The sequence below is a fragment of the Schistocerca serialis genome, chromosome 9 (assembly GCF_023864345.2).
Source record: "Schistocerca serialis cubense isolate TAMUIC-IGC-003099 chromosome 9, iqSchSeri2.2, whole genome shotgun sequence".
Lineage (NCBI taxonomy): Eukaryota > Metazoa > Arthropoda > Insecta > Orthoptera > Acrididae > Schistocerca > Schistocerca serialis.
The window spans coordinates 288582301-288604950 of NC_064646.1; the positions used below are offsets into that span (position 1 = coordinate 288582301).

The 22650-nt window shown below is 45.3% G+C and overlaps 1 protein-coding gene across 1 annotated transcript in view; it reads right to left on the minus strand.

Annotated features, from left to right (window-relative positions):
- Window positions 1-22650, minus strand: part of LOC126419040 (rabphilin-3A) — a 1076902-nt gene that overhangs the window by 461531 nt on the left and 592721 nt on the right. The gene's annotated exons all lie outside the window — the stretch shown is intronic.

A 22650-nucleotide genomic window follows, 5' to 3' on the forward strand; every position in this document is an offset into this window, starting at 1 on the left:
ACGTGGCGTCACTTTTCCTCCCATACAATGCGTCACTCTACATTTCATTTCATAAACATCTTTTAAATTTAAGATTCAGTAGGTGACACCACCAAAAGACTCCTATTGCAAAAATAACGGCCCGGTCGCATTAATGTCACCACGCCTATTTTCAATGTGAACGTGCAATAATGACTCAAGGATGACAGGTGGCAGCACTAGCAGTGCACGGTATATAAACTATGTTGGGTAGGAGAGGGGAGAGGAAGAAAACAGTACAGTCGTCGTCGTTATACGGAAACGGTTCGAGTAATCTGACGTTCAAGGGCATGATCGTTGGCTTTCAGGAGACGTGTCGAAGCATTTCCGAAACGGCTAATTTGTAAACTGTTCGCATACCGCCGTGGTTAATGTATACGATGCATGGCAAAATGGCGATTTTCAAAACCGGCACTGAGGCAGCAGAAGAGCAGCACGACCCATAGGTGACAGAGTGAATGGTGTGATTCTTCAGTTTCTCCTGGCGTATTTTTTGCTCGAACAGCCCACGGTTGTACTGCTGGCCCATACTGTCCAACGGGCACAATATTTCGGTGGTCAGACAAGCCGCCATCGTCTGGTGCGCTGACGAACTGAGCTCCTGAGGGTGGGCGGCCGTCTTAAGTCCCCTACCCTTTGAGGCGTTCTCTCCGCGGTGTGCGCCCGTGGTTGAGCGTCGGCAGTCGCTGAGACGCTGGTGTCGGCGTCTGTGGTGGCGTCAGTGTAATTGCCTTGTCCGCACTTGGGAAGTGTCAAAGACGATCTCGGTTTGCAGAAGGCCGGCATATAGCAGATTGGACAGACAGTGCACACCATCGACGATCGTTGCCGAGAACATCAGAGTCACACTCGACTTAGGTACCCCAACAAGTCGTTAGAGAGGCTATCAAAATTCGTACCAGGGACGGACTGATCAACCGATACTGCGGCTATAACATCAGTAAGGCATGGGAACCAGCACTGAGTCTAATTAAAAAGACGCTCAGCAAAGAAAACGAATGGGTGACCGGGACAGACGAGGCAATTACACCGACACCTCCACAGATGCCGCCGCCAGTGTCTCAGCGAACGCCGACGGACGGCCGCGGGCGCGGACCTTGTTGAGAATGCCTCGCAGGAGGGAGGGGATATAAGACGGCCGCCCGCCCTCAGGAACTCAGTTCGTCAGATCACCTGACGATGGCGACATGTCTGTTCGCTGAAATACTGTGTCCGTTTGACACTATGGACCAGCAGTACGCCCGTGCACCGTTCGAGCACAGTGAATGGTGGTTGCGGAGATGTGTGCGGGTGAATAGACGTACAACTGTTGAGCAACCAACCGCCCAGATGAACCATTGGGCTACCAAAAGTGTCCCCTCAACGATCATCAGCGTAGGTTGTTGCATATGGGCCTCTGCGGGAGGCGCCTGGTTTATGCACCCATGCTGAATTCTGTTCATCAGCGATGAGGACTGGAGTGTGCATGCCAGTACAACAACTGGACGTCCACTAAGTGGTGACAGGTGGTATTTTCAGAAGAATTACATTATATGCTCTAAAGGACAGGTGCCTTTGGCGTGTAAGGAGTGGAGCATCTGAAAGTAAACACCCTACAACCAACGTCAGAAGGGTTCAGACAAGAGGAAAGGGCATTATGATTTGGAGAATGTTTTCATAGCATTTTCTGGGTGATGTCGTCGTTCTGGAAGACACAGTGGATCAACACAAGTATGCCTCTATCATTGGGGACAAAGAACACCTATATGCAATTTGTTTTTCCTCTGCACGATAGCATCTACCAGCAGGAAAACGCAACAACTGACGTAGCTCTCAATGTAGGTGTTAGTTCGAAGAGCACCTGGATGAGTTTACCGTTCTCCCCTAGGTACTAAAAAGTCCCCAGATTTAAACCCAATCGAGAATCTGAGGCACCATCTCGAATGGGCTGTACGCGCTATGGATGATCAACCGAGAAACCCAGCGCAGCTGGCTACGGCGCTGCAGTTGGCATGGCCCCACACTTCTGTTGGTACCTTCCAGAATATCATTGAGACCCCTCCTGCATGTCTCGCAGCGGTCCGCAATGCAAAAGGTGTTTACCAAGGCGTTTGGCAGATTGTCACATTAATCTGACTGCACAGTGCATTTCTTTCTCTACATCATCTCATCTTCTTCTTATACCAGTTATTCTCTTTAATTCTCCTGATGCAGTTCAGCTCCATCTTCTTATGTTACTCTTCTGTGCCTTCGTGTTGATTCATCACTTACCCAACAAACACGCAACCTTTCATCACAAACAGAACGACAGTGGTTACAATGTACAAATGGAATGCAGAACAGAATTATTCGACCACACACTCATTGTGACTGGTACTCACACCCGATTGTAAGAATGTATACTGTAATATGAAATTCTTATCCAAGTCATTACAGAAGGAAAAATTATATCCAGATGTTGATTGTGGCGATTACTGATCTACTAAATCCGTCCTGTTTGGGCTTAGAGTATTTTGAAGTAGTCCACTTTTAGGTCAATACGCTTTCTCCAATATTTTCAGCTAATTAGATTTCATCACGGACAGGTGCCAGTGGAAAGTTTGGAAAACAACCTCATACTGCTCCCGTAATCTTGTGACACACTACATTTATTTTATTACAAAATTAAACTCTAAAATATAATAAAGACCATGCCTCTCGATTTTCTTTAAGTCCCGAAGACGACAGTGTGGTGGAAATCGCTTACCATTATTCCCTCTGCGTGATTTTGCGTCAGTTTAATTTTAAGCCAACGTATTTCAAACTGTACTTGTCGATGGTCACCATGACCGTTAGAGAAGCTCCTTGCTTTGAATAAGATGCCAGAAACGCAAGGATACATTCCTGGGAGGTAATTGGCGGTTAGGACCAGTCAGGCAGTGGCAACCTAACACATCTGGAGGGTTCCCTTAGGATTCGCTGGTAAGACAGACACAGATTTTTGTAGGAACGGTAGTTTAGGGGTAGCAATACAAGATAGTGCGTGCCCTGACGGTCTGCTGCTTTGTCCTTGTGACCGGGTTTTTAAATAGAACTCAGCATGAACACTCGGCCTCACTCTTGTTGGTGTGCTGGAGCAGACACTGTGTAACTTCTGTGACCATCAAAGACGATCTCGCAGTTAACTGCGAACCGTTGTCAGCAAAACACAAAGGGATGATACGGCCTAAGATCACGTAACGCGCCAACGTGATACACTGCTGCTAGTCGTTGATATATTTCTCTCTCACATTCATTACAACTTTAAAGCGGCCTCATTGATTTCATTTTTGCAACTTTTGTTCTATCTGAAGATATGTAACATGTGAACTTGATAATGAAACTGGACCACACTTTATTCCGGAATACACTGCTGGGCATTAAAATTGCTGCACCACGAAGATGACGTGCTACAGACGCGAAATTTAACCGACAGGAACAAGATGCTGTGATATGATAATGATTAGCTTTTCAGAGCATTCACACAAGGTTGGCGCCGGTGGTGACACCTACAACGTGCTCACATCAGGAAAGCTTCCAACCGATTTCTCATACACAAACAGCAGCTGGCCGGCATTGCCTGGTAAAACGTTGTCGCGATGCCTCGTGGCCTCGTATCACTAGCAGTCGAGATGACAGGCATCTTATCCGCATGGCTGTAACGAATCGTGCAGCCACGTCTCGATCCCTGAGTCAACAGATGGGGATGTTTGCAAGACAACAACCATCTCCACGAACAGTTCGACGACGTTTGCAGCAGCATGGACTATCAACTCGGAGACCGTGGCTGCGGTTACCCTTGACGCTGTATCACAGACAGGAGCGCCTGCAATGGTGTACTCAACGACGAACCTTGGTGCACGAATGGCAGAACGTCGATTTTTCGGATGAATCCAGGTTCTGTTTACAGCATGATGATGGTCGCATACGTGTTTGGCGACATCGCGGTGAACGCACATTGGAAGCGTGTACTCGTCATCGCCATACTGGCGTATCACCCGGCGTGACGGTATGGGGTGCCATTGGTTACACGTCTCGGTCACCTCTTGTTCGCATTGACAGCACTTTGAACATTGGTCGTTACATTTCAGATGTGTTACGACCCGTGGCTCTACCCTTCATTCGATCACTGCGAAACCCTACATTTCAGCAGGACAATGCACGACCGCTTGTTGAAGGTCCTGTACAGGACTTTCTGGATACAGAAAATGTTCGACTGCTGCCCTGGCCAGCACATTCTCCAGATCTCTCACCAATTGAAAACGTCTGGTCAATGGTGGCCGAGCAACTGGCTCGTCACAATACGCCAGTCACTACTCTTGATGAAGTGTGGTATCGTGTTGAAGCTGCATGGACAGCTGTACCTGTATACGCCATCCAAGCTCTGACTCAATGCCCAGGCGTATCAAGGCCGTTATTACGCCCAGATGTGGTTGATCTGGGCACTGATTTCTCAGGATATATGCACCGAAATTGCGTGAAAATGTAATCAGAGGTCAACTCTAGTATAATATGTTTGTCCAATGAATACTCGTTTATCATGTGAATTTCTTCTTGATGTGGCAATTTTAATGGCCAGTATTGTATACTGGAATTAATGAATCTAAGTCAGGGTCTTACCATTGTTATGACTGTGGTATTGGTCTTTCTCTCCACCTACATCCTCGTGATTAGCTTTGATTAATCAATGTCCACAGTGACTGATCAATACTTCCAAGTAGTATTGAGTCAAAGGTCTCCAAGGAACATCGATGGCAGCACTTTTGTTGTGCTTCATTTGTTAACTGAAGAGCAGGCAACGTGTAACACCACTATCCTTTAATTTGCCTTTAAAAATTATCCAACTACACATTTCTCTAGACGTGATAAGATGTGGAATTGATAGTGTGTGAAATTTAGGGAACGATTCCAACAATTTGTACTTCTAAACACTCCCTTCTCCCAATGCCAGAGCACCTCTGTAGGCACGTGCATTTTTTTATAAACGGTTACCTTTTTCGTTTAATTTTGCAGTCCAAGTTTATTCTCAGTCGTTTTGTCACCCACTGTCCCTCGCAATCTCGTGTAGTATTCGACAGTTATTGTTTCACTCTTTGAAAGATAACAGGCAGGGCCTTTAGGGCAATCGGGGGCGAACACTTCCGGTATAAAGAGTCACACTCGTTCTGCCAACGGCGTCGTCAAAGAAGGCAGAGGAGCAGACACAGACCAGGGCGCTCTCTTACACTTCCGGCGGAAAACTGCATCTAAAAGGTGGAACAATCGTCAATGACCAACCAAGACAATAGAAGCCACTGCATGAAAGAAGCATAATGTTCCACTCAAGATGAGTTCTGTAACTGATAAAAGTGTTATGAGGACCTCTCTATTGGCAAAAGATTCCAGATCAATAGCCCATTCGCGTCTCCGGCAGGGGACCGCAAAGGGAAAGATGGCCTTGAGAAAAAGAGACATACAAGCAACGACGGGATAACTTTATACATGTCGCTGCTTCGAATGTCAGAAGTTCAACGTAGTAGAAAAGCTAGAAAATATGAAAAGCGAAGTTACGGTCTAAATACAGAGGGGTGTCAGTGATGTGGATGCGACAACGAAACTGGTACAGGTATGCGTATTCAAATACAGAGACATGTAAACAGGCAGCGCCTGTATATGACAACAAGTGTGTGGCGCAATTGCTAGATCGGTTACTGGTGCTCTAATGACAGGTTATCAACATGTAAGTGAGTTTGAATGCGGAGTTCTAGTCGGCGCACGAGCGATGGGACACATTTTCTATGAGGTAGCGATGAAGTGGGGATTTACCCGTACTACCAATTCAGGAATGTGCTGGTAATATCAGGAATCCGGTAAACATGAAATCTCCGACATCACTGGGGCCGGAAAAAGGTTCTTCAAAACCGGTACCAACGACGATTGAAGAGAATCCTTCAACGTGACAGAAGTACAATCATTCTGCAAATTGTTGCAGATTTCAATGCTAGGTCATCAACAAGTGTCTGCGTGCGAACCATTCAACGAAAAATCATGGGTATGGGCTTTCGGAGCCGAGGGCCCACTCGTGTACCCCTGATGACTGCACGACACAAAGCTTAACGCCTCGCTTGGGCCCGTCAACACCGACACTGGACCGTTGAAGACTGGAAGCATGTTGCCTAGTCGGACGAGTCTCGCTCGTTTCAAATTGTATCGAGCCGACGGACGTGTACGGGCGTGGAGGCAACCTCGTGAAGCCATGGATCCTGCGTGTCAGCAGGGGACTGTTGAAGCTGGAGTAGGCTCTGTAATGGTGTGGGGCGTGTGCAGTTGGAGTGATATTGGCCCCTGATACGTCTAGATACGACTCTGACAGATGACAGGTACGTAAGCATCCTGTCTGATCACCTGCATCCATTCATGTCCATTGTGCGTTCCGACGGATTTGGGCAATTCCAGCAGGACAATGCGACACCTCACATGTCCAGAATTGCTACAGAATGTCTACAGGAACACACTGCTGAGATTAAGTACTTCCGCTGGCCACCAAACTCCCGGACATGAACATTATTGAGCATATCTGGGATGCCTTGCAACATGTTTTTCAGAAGAGATCTCCACCCCTTCGCACCCTTACGTATTTATGGTCAATCCTGCACGTTTAATGATGTCAGTTCCCTCCAACACTCCTTCAGACATTAGTCGAGTCCATGCCACGTCGTGGTGCGGCATTTCTGCATTTCTGTGGGGGTCCTACACGATATTATGAAGGTGTAGCAGTTTCTTTGCCTCTTCAATCTATATTTCTGGCCAGAAGAAGAAAAAATAGAAAATCAACAGCAGCAAAAAATGGAATAAAGGGAGCAGGATTCGTTACTAACGGGAAACGAGGACAGGAAATGAGCTACTGTGAACAATTCAGAGATACAGTTGTTGTTCTGAGATTTTACAACAAACCAGCGCCAACGTCTCGCCGTCCTCCGCGCTCCGGGCTTCTGACACGTGGCCACGTTAATGTGACTGGAAGGTGTAAGTGCATCTCCATCAAATGAGTGTAGGAGACCCCCAAATGTGAAAGTGATATCCACCACACTAAAATCGAGTGTTTCTTAGAAATTAGGTTAACGGTGCTATTGCCTTTGATATGCTTACACAACAAGTCGTTAAACTGTTAAGAGTCAGTGCTTGATCTCGCTATTACCGATGAAAACTGTAACTGCCGTATCTGCTTCGCATAGGGCGCGAACAGTACACGTCTTCCTCGTGAATCAGTCTATCTATTAGTGAAAACTGTATGAAAATCCATACGAGGAGTACTGAAATTTCGGGAATGCATTCGCCTAGGAAACATATTTAACTTATTAACGTTGCAGGATCACAGGTTAAGGTAAGCGCGAAAACAGCCTTTGCGAGTGTGAAATGCTGGTACATTAATAATCGGTAGAGCTACAAAATATTGAATGCAAGCACACAAACGTGGATTCATTGTGTTTTACAGGTACCGGATGTCAGTTTATGCAATGGAATTCCACGCCTGCAGCACTTGCTCGGTCAGTACAGGAACAGTTAATGCTGGTTAGCATTGATACCGGAGTTGTCGTCCAATGATGCTCCATACGTGCTCGATTCGTCGATCTAAATAGATATGGTAATCGAGCAGACCAAGACAACGTTTCGCCACTCTGCAGGGCATGTTTGGTTACAACAGCAGTACCTGGGCGAGTGTTATCCTGTTGGAAAACACCCCCTAGAGCTGTTTATGAATGACAGCACAACAGGGCGAATCACCAGACTGACGAAGAATTTGCACACAGGGTGATTGAGATAATCACGATAGTGCTTCTGCTGTCACACGAAATCTCATCCCAGACCATAACTCCAGGTGTTGAGCCAGTGTATGTAGGCCGCAGACACGTTGGTTGCAAGCACACAACTGGTGTCCTAATAACCAACACAAGGCCATCACTGGTACCGAGGCAGAACCGGCTTTCGCCAGAAAACACAATAGACATCCATTCCGCACTTCTATGAGCTTTCGCTTGACACCACTACAGTTGCAAACTGCGGTGGTTTGAGGTCCGTGGAAAGCACGCTACAGAACGTCTGACTCAGAGCTATCCTTGAAGTAGCTGATTTGTAACAGTCTGTTGTGTCACTATGGTGGCAACTGCTACTCGAACTGCTGCTGCAGACACAGTACGATGCGGCAGAGCCATACGCCGAACATGACTGTCTTCAATCCCGGCAGAGACACGTGGCTGTCCAGAGCCCGCTCTTCTTGCGACCGTACCTTCCGGCGACCAAAGATGCCAGCGCTCGTGTACACTTACTATGTCCCAGCCAAGAGTTTCTGCAATATCGCGGAAGCTTGTTTGGTTGGTTTGGGGGAGGATACCAAACAGCGAGCTCATCACTCCCATCGGATTAGGGAAGGATGGGGGGGAAGGAATTCGCCCGTGCGCTTTCGAAGGAACCATCCCGGTATTTGCCTGTAGCAACTTAGGGAAATCATGTTGTTGTTGTTGTTGTTGTTGTGGTCTTCAGTCCTGAGACTGGTTTGATGCAGCTCTCCATGCTACTCTATCCTGTGCAAGCTTCTTCATCTTCCAGTACCTACTGCAGCCTACATCCTTCTGAATCTGCTTAGTGTATTCATCTCTTGGTCTCCCTCTACGATTTTTACCCTCCACGCTGCCCTCCAGTACTAAATTGGTGATCCCTTGATGCCTCGGAACATGTCCTACCAACCGATCCCTTCTTCTGGTCAAGTTCTACCACAAATTCCTCTTCTCCCCAATTCTATTCAATACCTCCTCATTAGTTATGTAATCTACTCATCTAATCTTCAGCACCCTTCTGTAGCACCACATTTCGAAAGCTTCTATTCTCTTCTTGTTTAAATTATTTATCGTCCATGTTTCAATACGATACATGGCTACACTCCATACAAATACTTTCAGAAACGACTTCCTGACACTTAAATCTATACTCGATGTTCTCTTCTTCAGAAACGCTTTCCTTGCCATTGCCAGTCTACATTTTATATCCTCTATACTTCGACCATCATCAGTTATTTTGCTCTCCAAATAGCAAAACTCCCTTACTACTTTAAGTGTCTCATTTCCTAATCTAATTCCCTCAGCATCACCCGACTTAATTCGACTACATTCCATTATCCTCGTTTTGCTTTTGTTGATGTTCATCTGATATCCTCCTTTCAAGACACTGTCCATTCCGTTCAACAGCTCTTCCAAGTCCTTTGCTGTCTCTGACAGAATTACAATGTCATCAGCGAACCTCAACGTTTGTATTTCTTCTCCGTGGACTTTAATACCTACTCCGAATTTTTCTTTTGTTTCCTTTCCTGCTTGTTCAATATACAGATTGAATAACATCGGGGACAGGCTACAACCCTGTCTCACTCCCTTCCCAAACGCTGATTCCCTTTCATGCCCCTCGACTCTTATAACTGCCATCTGGTTTCTGTTGTTGTTGCTGTTGTGGTCTTCAGTCCTGAGACTGGTTTGATGCAGCTCTCCATGCTACTCTATCCTGTGCAAGCTTCTTCATCTCCCAGTACGTACTGCAGCCTACATCCTTCTGAATCTGCTTAGAGTATTGATCTCTTGGTCTCCCTCTACGATTTTTACCCTCCACGCTGCCCTCCAGTACTAAATTGGTGATCCCTTGATGCCTCAGAACATGTCCTACCAACCGATCCCTTCTTCTGGTCAAGTTGTGCCACAAATTCCTCTTCTCCCCAATTCTATTCAATACCTCCTCGTTAGTTATGTAATCTACCCATCTAATCTTCAGCATTCTTCTGTTGCACCACATTTCAAAAGTTTCTATTGACTTCTTATCTAAACTATTTATTGTCCACTTTTTTCCATGCATGGCTACACTCCATACAAATACTTTCAAAAACGACTTCCTGACACTTAAATCTATACTCGATATTAACAAATTTCTCTTCTTCAGAAACGCTTTCCTTGCCATTGCCAGTCTACATTTTATATCGTCTCTACTTCGATCATCATCAGTTATTTTGGTCCCCAAATAGCAAACCTCCTTCACTACTTTAAGTGTCTCATTTTCTAATCTAATTCTCTCAGCATCACCCGATTTAATTCGACTACATTCCATTATCCTCGTTTTGCTTTTGTTGATGTTCATTGTATATCCTCCTTTCAACAACTGTCCATTTCGTTCAGCTGCTCTTCCAGGTCCTTTGCTGTCTCTGACAGAATTTCAATGTCATTGGCGAACCTCAAACTTTTTATTTCTTCTCCATGGATTTTAATTCCAACTCCAAATTTTTCTTTTGTTTCCGTTACTGCTTGCTCAATATACAGATTGAATAACATCGGGGAGAGGCTACAACCCTGTCTTACTCCCTTCCCAACCACTACTTCCCTTTCATGTCCCTGGACTCTCATAACTGCCATCTGGTTTATGTACAAATTGTAAATAACCTTTCACTCCCTGTATTTTACCCCTGCCACCTTCAGAATTTGAAAGAGAGTATTCCAGTCAACATTGTCAAAAGCTTTCTCTAAGTCTACAAATTCTAGAAACATAGGTTTGGCTTTCCTTAATATATTTTCTAAGGTAAGTCGTAGGGTCAGTATTGCCTTACGTGTCCCAACATTTCTGCGTAATCCAAACTGATCTTCGCCGAGGTCGGCTTCTACCAGTTTTTCCGTTCGTCTGTAAAGAATTCGCGTTAGCATTTTGCAGCTGTGACTTATTAAACTGATAGTTCGGTAATTTTCACATCTGTCAACACATGCTTTCTTTGATACTGATATTGAGATACCTTAGCACGTCTTTTTTTAATTTCAAAACGATACTTGCTTAAAAAACACACCCCGTAGAAATATGTACAGATGACAGAAAATCGGCGTTTTGTCCTCTGTCCCATCAGTTAGACATCGGTTGCAAAACTTATCTCGGGAGATACAGCGGAGTTCGCCGTCTGTACGTATCCACGGTCTTAGGTCCGCCGAAGACCCGAGCGCTGGGTCAGCGCCGCAGCATTTGTTTCTTCCGACCGCGCTTTTGTGGCCGCCGACCCGTGGGCCTTTCCTTTCCGGCTGCTGGGCGCCGCAGCGCCTTTGTGGCAGGCTGCCGTGGCCGCGGCCAGCCGGTTATTAATACTCGCGGCGGCGGCCGTGTGGGAGGCGGAGGCGGGCGCGGCAGCGGCGGCGGCACCGGCAGCGCGCGCCGGGATCGATCGCGCCGGCACAGTGGCGGACAGGTGCCGTGCGTATGCGGCCGCACATGGTCACGCCGCCGCGCCCGCGGCTGGCGCGCACTGCTGGCAGCGCCACCAGGGCACCTGGCACTCTCTGACACGCACGTTATTAACATTTCAGCAAAGTGCCATCTACATCTATATACCGGCTGATCAAAAAGTCAGTATAGATTTGAAAACTTAATAAACCACGGAATAATATAGATAGAGGGGTAAAAATTGACACACATGCTTGGAATGACATGGGGTTTTATTAGAACAAAAAAAAAAAAAAAAAACAAAGTTCACAAAATGTCCGAAAAATGGCGCTGGACAGCAAAACGTCAGTGACTGCACATGACAATCGTGTATAAACGATATCGATAGACCCCGTAGCGGCCGACCGGGCACAAGGCGTAATGCTGCTGAGACAGTTCAGGAAGAAATGGAGACTGTAGTGGGTTCGTCTATGCACGGGGAAGTCAGCGCTCGTGCAGTCGCACGTCGCACCGGCATTCCATACACTACTGTTTGGTTGGCACTGAGGTGTACCATCCGATACTATCCGTACAAAATCCATCGGCATCATGAACTGTTACCTGGCGATTTAGTGAAGCGGAGGGCATTTGCGGTGTGGGCGTTTCAAAAGATGTCGGAAGATGACGATTGGTTCAGTAACGTGTTGTGGACCGACGAAGCTCATTTCACGCTCCAAGGGTCAGTCAACTCCTACAACTGCAGAATTTGGGCTACCAAAAATCCTAGAACTGTCGTCGAAACTCCATTGCACAACGAGGGTCACGGTATGGGTTGAATTTACCACATCAGCCGTTATCGGGCCTTTTTTCTTCGAGGAAATGCGTAATTCTAGTTTTGTAACTGCTACCGTGACGGGTGAGATGTACGCCGATATGTTACACAATCACATCATCCCCAGCCTGGCTGATAAACACCTGCTGGAACGTACGATGTTTATGCAGGATCGCTCTCCACCCCGTCTTGCTAGACGCGTGAAAGATCTCTTGCGCGCGTCGTTTGGTGGTGATCGTGTGCTCAGCCGCCACTTTCGTCATGCTTGGCCTCCCGGGTCCCCTTACCTCAGCCCGTGCGAGTATTGGCTTTGGGGTTACTTGAAGTCGCAAGTGTATCGTGATCGACCGACATCTCTAGGGATGCTGAAAGACAACATCCGACGCCGATGCCTCACCGTAACTCCGGACATGCTTTACAGTGCTGTTCACAACATTAGCCCTCGACTACAGCTATTGGTGAGGAATGATGGTGGACATATTGAGCATTTCCTGCAAAGAACATCATCTTTACTTTGTCTCACTTTGTTATGCTAATTATTGCTATTCTAGTCAGATGAAGCGCCATCTGTGGATGACATCGGAAGTTCACTGAGGCTTTTTGCGGATTGACGCATGGTGCAGGGAATGGCAATTCAATCTCAATGTAGACAAGTGTAATGTGCTGCGAATACATAGAAAGATAGACCTCTTATCATTTAACTACAAAATAGCAGGTCAGCAACTGGAAGCAGTTAATTCCATAAATTATCTGGGAGTACGCATTAGGAGCGATTTAAGATGGAATGATCATATAAAGTTGATCGTCGGTAAAGCAGACGCCAGTAGCTCGGTACGGGCTTTTGTTGAAGTTTCGAGAACATACCTTCACCGAAGAGTCAAACAGTATATTGCTCCCTCCTACGTATATCTCGCGAAGAGACCATGAGGATAAAATCAGAGAGATTGGAGCCCACACAGAAGCATACCGATAATTCTTCTTTCCACGAACAGTACGAGACTGGAATAGAAGGGAGAACCGATAGAGGTACTCAAGGTACCCTCCGCCGCACACCGTCAGGTGGGTTGCGGAGTATGGATGTAGATGTAGATCTGTCGGATATTTTTTAAACTTTTGTATTTTTTTGGTTCTAATAAAACCCCATGTTATTCCAAGCATGTGTGTCAATTTGTACCTCTCTATCTACATTATTCCGTGATTTATTCAGTTTTCATATTTATACTGAGTTTTTGATCATCCGGTACAATACTCTGAAAAACGTAAGGACGAAGTAGAAAACATTTTTAATGATCATTTTTAAGTGTTGTGGAGGTAATAGGATCCAGCTATTCATTAGAAAACGCAAGGCGGCATATGGAAGACGCAGCACCTATGCAATTTGACAAAACTGAAATTCAACCCATCTTTTCTACTGAAATTAGGAAAATAATAAATTCACTCAAAAGTAAAAGCTCACATGGAATTGATGGCATTTCCAACAGAGTACTTAAAGCTTCTTCCCAACAAATCAGTAGGATTCTCAGCCACATATTTTGTAGTTCACTGAAACAGGGAATTTTTCCAGATAGGCTGAAATACGCTATTGTTAAAACATTGCATATAAAACGGGATGGATCCGATGCTAACAAATACCGCCCAATCTCACTTCTGACAGCTTTATCCAAAATGCTTGAAAAAGTAATGTATTCAAGAGTAGCATCACATATTTGTAAAAATGAAGTACTAACAAAATGTCAATTTGGTTTTCAGAAAGGCTTTTCAACAGAATGCTTTCACTGGTCAAATATTAAATGCATTGAATAACCGAACATCACCCATTGGGACTTTTTGTGATCTCTCGAAGGCTTTTGATTGTGTGAATCATGAAATTCTTCTAGATAAGCTTAAGTATTGTGGTATGAGTGGGACAGTGTACAAATGGTTTAATTCAAACTTAAAAGGAAGAAAGCAGAAGGTTGAAATTGACAGTACCGATAGTCTGCAAAAATCATCAGAGCCCTCCAATTGGGGAGGTATCAAGAATGGTATCTCATAGGGTTTAGTCTTGCGTCCATTATTGTTCTTAATATATATTAACGACTTGCCACTCTACTTTCATGAAGATGCAAACCTAGTTCTTTTTGCTGATGATACAAGTATAGTATTCACACCCAAGAAGGAAGAATCAGCTGAGGAAATTGCAAATAATGTCTTTCAGAAAATTATTAAGTGGTTCTCTGAAAATGGACTCTGACTAAATTTTGAGAAAACACAGTTTATACAATTCTGTACAGTAAATAGCATAACACCATTGATAACCATAGACTCTGAACGGAAGTCTGTTGCTAAGGCAGAATACTCAAAATTTCTGGGTGTGTGCACTGATGAGAAATTGAATTGGAAGAAACACATTGATAATCTGCTGAAGCGGTTAGGTTCAGCTACTTATGCTATTAGGGTTACTCCAAATTTTGGTGATAAACATATCAGTAAATCAGCCTACTATGCCTGTTTTCATTCACTGATTTCATATGGCATTATATTTTGGGGCAATTCGTCATTAAGAGAGAAAAAGCGTGTAATCAGAATAATAGCCCGAGCCCACCCAAGGTCACCTTGCAGAGATTTATTTAAGGAACTCGGTATACTCACAGTACCTTCGCAATACATATATTCACTTATGAAATTTGTCATTAATAACCCATACCAGTTCAAAAATACCAGTGAGGTGCATAGCTACATGACTAGAAGAAAGGGTGATATTCACTATGCTGGATTAAATATCACTTTGGCACAGAAAGGGGTAAATTATGCTGCCACAAAAATCTTTGGTCATTTGCCAAATAGTATTAAAAGTCAGACAGATAGCCAACCAACATTTAAAAGCAAATTAAAAGAATTTCTGAAAGACAACTACCTCTACTCAATAGATGAATTCTTAGATATGAAGCAGTAAATGTAAAAAAATTAATCAATCAATTATTTTGTGTAAAGAAGATTTATGTTAAAGTGACACGTTCCACATCATTTCGAAATGTTGTATTCATGATCTATGGAACAAGGATTAATGTATATATGTATGTATATAACATAAGATATTAACTACCAGTACTCTGCGGAAATGAATGAAAGTGCGGGAGCATGTTGCCCGATATCACCTCGTCGTAACACAAAGCTGAATGCCACATGGCGTGAGATCGGTGTGACTATAGCGCCAAATGGGAATAGGCCCCATCATGAGGCGTATGAAGTCAATCTGTATCGATTAGCAGGTGCCTAGTGTGCACTGTGATTGTGTTCTTCATTACAGTGTGGTCTGGAGACAACATTTGGATAATTTCACACAAGGGAGAATCATCGGAGAACTGGAGGAACGACGAAGTGTGACAAGTGTAGCTCAAGAGTTTCGTATTGCTCACAGCATTTTTTCACACATGTGGGGAGTGGTCTGAGGCACAGGAATTCCTGTCCAAAGCAGATGAGGTGTTGGAAGCTGAAGATGAGGTGGTCGACCATCGTAAACGACAGCAGCAGCTGACTGCTATATTCCGCAACAAGCAAGAAGGGGGTCCAGGTCAAACAGTGGGTGCGGTTGCCGCCACACTAAACAGGACTGGAAGGCAAATAATGTCATATTCCAAGAAGCATGGCGAGTGTATTGAAGTGATCTCTTTGCTCGATGGCCAGTATGTTGGACCATATAAGCTCAGGCATTGGCTGCACTATTTGCGATAGTGCCAAGAGCACAGGTGCAGGACAAATGATGAGGAGTCGGGCTGGCTGCTCTTCTCAGATGACAGGAGAGGCAGTCTAGTTCCCTGGAAGCCCACAGAGCTATATCTCGGCGCAACTTTGAATCACCGACTTAAGTGGCTCCCATATATCCAGGAAGTGGACAAAAAAAAAAAAAAAAAAAAAAAAAAAAAAAAAAAAACATGGCTCTGAGCACTATGGGACTTAACTACTGTGGTCATCAGTCCCCTAGAACTTAGAACTACTTAAACCTAACTAACCTAAGGACATCACACACATCCATGCCCGAGGCAGGATTCGAACCTGCGACCGTAGCAGTCGCGTGGTTCCGGACTGCGCGCCTAGAACCGCTAGACCACCGCGGCCGGCGAAGTGGACAAAAGGTAGGAACAAGAAAATTCTACTCCTTGCTTAACCAACTTCTGCTCTTCCATCTCAGATGGGTATCTTGATGAACAAGGTGCTGCTCTGCCTTGTTATTAAATACGCCGCTATCACCTGTGGTCACGCTGCTGATAAGCATCTGCATTCGCTTCAAACACAGCAGAACTGTGCTCCCCATCTGATATATACTTACCATGCGAATTTCCATCTGGTCCACCACATTATATGGCAGAAATCTTTCTGTGTGACCTCCTTCTCAAAATGGTTCAAATGGCTCTGAGCACCATGGGACTTAACATCTATCGTCATCAGTCCCCTAGAACTTAGAACTACTTAAACCTAACTAACCTAAGGACATCACACAACACCCAGCCATCACGAGGCAGAGAAAATCCCTGACCCCGCCGGGAATCGAACCCGGGAACCCGGGCGTGGGAAGCGAGAACGCTACCGCACGACCACGAGATGCGGGCCCTCCTTCTCCTTAAATGAGCAGACGAGGTGGTTCTGCAGCAGCAAGTTTCGGACAACGGGGCCAGTCGACGTAGTGAAGCATCAGCACTAGACCCACTTACTCATTGCGTAGGGAGTTCTTCTAGAACTGTGTATTACTGGATATCTGACAGGATAATCACAAGGAAAGAACATTGAAGTCGACGGGAGACAAAAGAGGCAGATGTTGAGAAATTCACTACCCTTGGCAGGATACAGGAACTCCCTTAACAGTCCTGGAGCTGGTATGCTCTGGTGAAGGATGATGGGCTGGGGTGAGTCAAAACCTGCTTGGAATCTGTATAATCCCTTCATTACACTCAGTAGCCTACAGGACAACTCAGGCGCACATCAGATGGTGCTGAAAGATATGCCTCGACTCACGGACCCTGGCAGTGAAGCGTTGTAGTAGGACTCCGGCCACTGCTATGCTTAATGTGGTCCAGGTGTGGCACGATCTTGCGTAGTCAACAGACTTGATCATGGCCATTCGATGTCATGGCTGAAGCAGCAGGCTGACATGGCCCACTGAGTGCCACCTACCTGTGACAAGTGATGAGCACAGACAGGCAGGGAGTGAACGCTGGGCTGGTGGCTGGCTGGTGACAACTGGCACTGGAGTGTGTCCTAGTGGCTCAGCGGCTATGATGGCCTCAGTTCGGCCTGTGGCTAATCAGGAAGCAGCTTAATATCTTTGGTAGGCGGTAGGAATTTGGATGATGCCAGAGCAGCAAGGACTTGACGGTGGAGACGAACGCTATGACAGTTGACATCTTAGTGACTTATTGCTCCTGCACATGCCAGACTGGCTGGATGGCTAGTGTTCATCCACACCAAAACGGGTTGACGTGGTATTGCCGCTGCAGAAATCATGCATGCCACTTGCCAAAGTGCTTCTGGTTACGGTAATCATATGGGCACTGATCAGTTGGCGGATGGGAACACTTGGTGAAGTCCTTGGTGCAACAATGGGGCAGATTATTGCTGCAAGTCGCACACTTTGCAGCATCGAAAGTATCCGCCTAGGCTCCTGTCATTACACCCTATAAAAATTGTTCTGTGTATAAACATATGTATTACATTTCCAAAATTACACATATCACTAACTCTCAGGACAGAAATACTGTAGGATTAAGAAAACATACCTTGCTCAGGGTGGGGTAGTGAGCAGTGAGCAGACGTCTGGAGCAATTTATATACAGGGTGGTCCATTGATAATGACCGGGCCAAATATCTCACGAAATAAGCATCAAACGAAAAAACTACAAGGAACGAAACTCGTCTAGCTTGAAGGGGGAAACCAGATGGCGCTATGGTTGGCCAGCTAGATGGCGCTGCCCCAAGTCAAACGGATATCAACTGCGTTTTTTGAAATAGGAACCCCCATTTTTTATTACATATTCGAGTAGTACGTAAAGAAATATGAATGTTTTAGTTGGACCACTTTTTTCGCTTTGTGATAGATGGCGCTGTAGTAGTCACAAACGTATAAGTACGTGGTATCACGTAACATTCTGCCAGTGCGGACGCTACTTGCTTCGTGATACATTACCCGTGTTAAAATGGACCGTTTAACAATTGCGGAAAAGGTCGATATCATGTTGATGTATGACTATTGTGATCAAAATGGGCAACGGGCGTCTGCTCTGCATGCTGCTAGGTATCCTGGACGACATCATCCAAGTGTCCGGACCGTTCGCAGGATAGTTACGTTATTTAAGGGAACAGGAAGCGTTCAAATGCTTCAAATGGCTCTGAGCACTACGGGACTTAACTTCTGAGCTTGTCGGTTCCCTAGAACGTATAACTACTTAAACCTAATTAACCTAAGGACATCACAAACTCCATGCCCGAGGCAGGATTCGAACCTGCGACCGTAAAGGTCGCGCGGTTCTAGACTGTACCGTCTAGAACCGCTCGGCCACTCCGGCCGGCCAGGAAGTGTTCAGCCACATGTGAAACGCCAACCACGACCTGCAACAAATGATGATGCCCATGTAGGTGTTTTAGCTGCTGTCGCGGTAGACCCGCACATCAGTAGCAGACAAATTGCACGAGAATTGAGAATCTCAAAAACGCCCATGTTGAGAATGCTACATCAACATCGATTGCACCTGTACCATATTTCCATGCACCAGGAATTGCATGGCGACGACTCTGAACGTCGTGTACAGTTCTGCCACTGGGCACAAGAGAATTTACGGGACGATGACAGAGTTTTTGTACGCGTTCTATTTAGCGACGAAGCGTCATTCAGAGAACAGAGATTTGGAGTCGCTGATTGCCTCCTCTCAGGTTATGCAAAGTAGAGGATTGCTACTTCAGCGAGGGAATCACGATGCTGAGTCTGGATTGGCTACCAGGCCAGCAGAACAGTCAAGAGTGGAGAAGTGGAACAACCGAAATAAAATGGTCAAACGTACCTACGTTCTGTATTTTAATTTAAAAAACGTACCTGTTACCAAGTGTTCGTCTAAAATTGTGAGCCATATGTTTGTGACTATTACAGCACCATCTACCACAAAGCGAAAAAAGTGGTCCAACTAAAACATTCATATTTCTTTACGCACTACACGAATGTGTAATAAAAAATAGGGGTTCCTATTTTTAAAAAACACAGTTGATGTCCGTTTCACCTATCCAGCGGGCCAACCTTAGCGCCATTTGGTTTCCCCCTTCAAGCTAGACAAGTTTCCGGCTTTGTAGTTTTTCCGTTTGACGCTTATTTCTTGGGATATTTTTGCCCGGTCACGATCAATGGACCACCCTGTATATATATATATATATATATATATATATATATATATATATATATAAATTACTTTTATAAAAATACACGCTACCACCCCTAAAGATATGGCTAACGGAAATGCGAGATGTAGGAATATTCGACAGTAAGCAATATTAGCACTGCATTCATAGTTTTCACGACGACGTTTCGCCGTTAGGTGGTGTGGAGTGTGTGTGTGGGGGAGGGGGGGGGAGGAGGGGATCAGGAGAAAGACATTGGCAAACAATCTAAACAAGAACCCTAAAAAGTTTTGGTCATATGTAAAATCGGTAAGCGGATCTAAATCCCCTATTCAGTCACTCGTTGACCACGATGGCACCGAAACAGAGGACGACCGAAGAAAGGCAGAAATACTGAATTCAATGTTCCGAAACTGTTTCACTGCGGAAAATCGTAACACGGTCCCTGACTTCAGCCGTCGCACGGACGCCAAAATGGAAAATATTGAAATAAACGATATCGGAATTGAAAAACAACTGCTATCACTTAGTAGCGGAAAAGCATCCGGACCAGACGAGATACCCTTAAGATTCTACAGTGATTATGCTAAAGAACTTGCCCCCTTTCTATCAGCAATTTATCGTAGATCGCTGGAAGAACGTAAAGTACCTAGCGACTGGAAGAAAGCGCAGGTCGTTCCCATTTTCAAGAAGGGTCATAAATCAGATGCGAATAATTATAGGCCTATTTCGCTTACGTCAATCTGTTGTAGAATAATGGAACATGTTTTGTGTTCTCGTATTATGACGTTCTTAGATAATACAAATCTCCTTCATCATAACCAACATGGATTCCGCAAACAGAGATCATGTGAAACTCAGCTCGCCCTATTTGCCCAAGAAATTCACAGTGCCGTAGACACTGGCGAGCAGATTGATGCCGTATTCCTGGACTTCAGGAAGGCATTTGATACGGTTCCGCACTTACGTTTAGTGAAAAAAATACGAGCTTACGGAATATCGGACCAGGTTTGTGATTGGATTCAGGATTTCCTAGAAGAAAGAACACAACATGTCATTCTTAACGGTTCAAAATCTGCAGATGTAGAGGTAATTTCGGGAGTACCGCAGGGAAGCGTGATAGGGCCTTTATTGTTTACAATATACATAAATGACTTAGTTGACAACATCGGTAGCTCCGTGAGGCTATTTTCAGATGACACGGTTGTCTACAAGAAAGTAGCAACACCAGAAGACTCGTACGTACTCCAGGAGGACCTGCAGAGGATTAATGCATGGTGCGACAGCTGGCAGCTTTCCCTAAACGTAGATAACTGTAATATAATGCGCATACATAGGGGCAGAAATCCATTCCAGTACGATTATGCCATAGGTGGTAAACCATTGGAAGCGGTAACGACCGTAAAATACTTAGGAGTTACTATCCGGAGCGATCTGAAGTGGAATGATCACATAAAACAAATAGTAGGAAAAGCAGGCGCCAGGTTGAGATTCATAGGAAGAATTCTAAGAAAATGTGACTCATCGACGAAAGAAGTAGCTTACAAAACGCTTGTTCGTCCGATTCTTGAGTATTGCTCATCAGTATGGGACCCTTACCAGGTTGGATTAATAGAAGAGATAGACATGATCCAGCGAAAAGCAGCGCGATTCGTCATGGGGACATTTAGTCAGCGCGAGAGCGTTACGGAGATGCTGAACAAGCTCCAGTGGCGGACACTTCAAGAAAGGCGTTACGCAATACGGAGAGGTTTATTATCGAAATTACGAGAGAGCACATTCCGGGAAGAGATGGGCAACATATTACTACCGCCCACATATATCTCGCGTAATGATCACAACGAAAAGATCCGAGAAATTAGAGCAAATACGGAGACTTACAAGCAGTCGTTCTTCCCACGCACAATTCGTGAATGGAACAGGGAAGGGGGGATCAGATAGTGGTACAATAAGTACCCTCCGCCACACTCCGTAAGGTGGCTCGCGGAGTATAGATGTAGATGTAGAAATGGTACAGAGACACCAGTGAGTAACGACATACTAGCAAATGTCTGAGAAACGATTTTTTGCTGTGGCCCCTAGCATCTTTTCGGCTGATGGAGGGGGTCAAATGGGGTGATATAAAAGCCTGGAATAATTTCAACGAAAACTGGAAGATTAGGATAAGATTTAGGGAAACACCGAGAATCTGAATCTGGATAGCCAGACGCGAATTAGACCGTCGTGCTACCAAATGCGAGTGCAGTGTGCTAAGCACTGCGCCACCTCGACCGGTCCTACTATCATTAGGTGTGGGGTGTGTTGTTATGAAAATGTGTGTAAACATGTTCGAAAACTACCTTTTTTTACTATGTACACACTGACGGAAAAAAATTGCAACATAAACGAAAGTTATTAGGCGTGTTCCTACATCTGAAAGGTGATGTCTATTCAAATTTCATGACAGCCCGACGAGTGGCGATATCAGTATGTAAGTTAGGTCTAATCGAAATACACGCTGTAATGGTCGTGAGAGTTAGTTAGCTTTGAGACTGGACATGGTGAGTTGATGTTAGTCAAAAACTTTTTAAGGCGACAAATCCGCCATTATCAACACCTCACTGAATTTGAACGAGGTCGTGTAAAAGGGTGCAAGATGCTGGATGATATTGCATAAAGGCTTGGGAGGAAAGTAGCCACTGTACAAGGTTGCTGGCAGAGGCGGTCACGAGAATGTACTCAAGGAGACAGGTCTTCGGACGCCACGTGGTAGCACCAAGAGCGAAGATCATCGTGTTCGACTTATGGCTCTGGCACATCGCACTGCATCTGCAGCAGCAATTTGAGCAGCAGTTGGCACAACAGTGACGCAACGAACCGTTACAAATCGGTTACCTCAAGGACAGCTCCGAGCCGTATGCCCCGTAGCGTGCGTTTCACTGACCCTAAACCAACGTCATTTGAGACTTCATTGGTGTCAAACGAGAGCTCATTGGAGGGCGGGGCGGAGGTCTGTTGTGTTTTCTGACGAAAGCTGGTTCTGTCTCGATATCAATGATGGTCATGTGTTGGTTAGGAGGCCAACTGAGGGCCTGCAGCCAACCCTTCTGCGCACTAGACACGCTGGGCATATGCCTGGAGTTATGGTCTGGGGTGCGATTTCGTGTATGTCCCACAGGTCTTGACTGCAAAACTACACGCCAGTCTGGTGGTCGACCTTTTGTGCTGCCATTCATGAGCAAAATTCCAGGGAGCGATTTCCAACAGGACTGTGC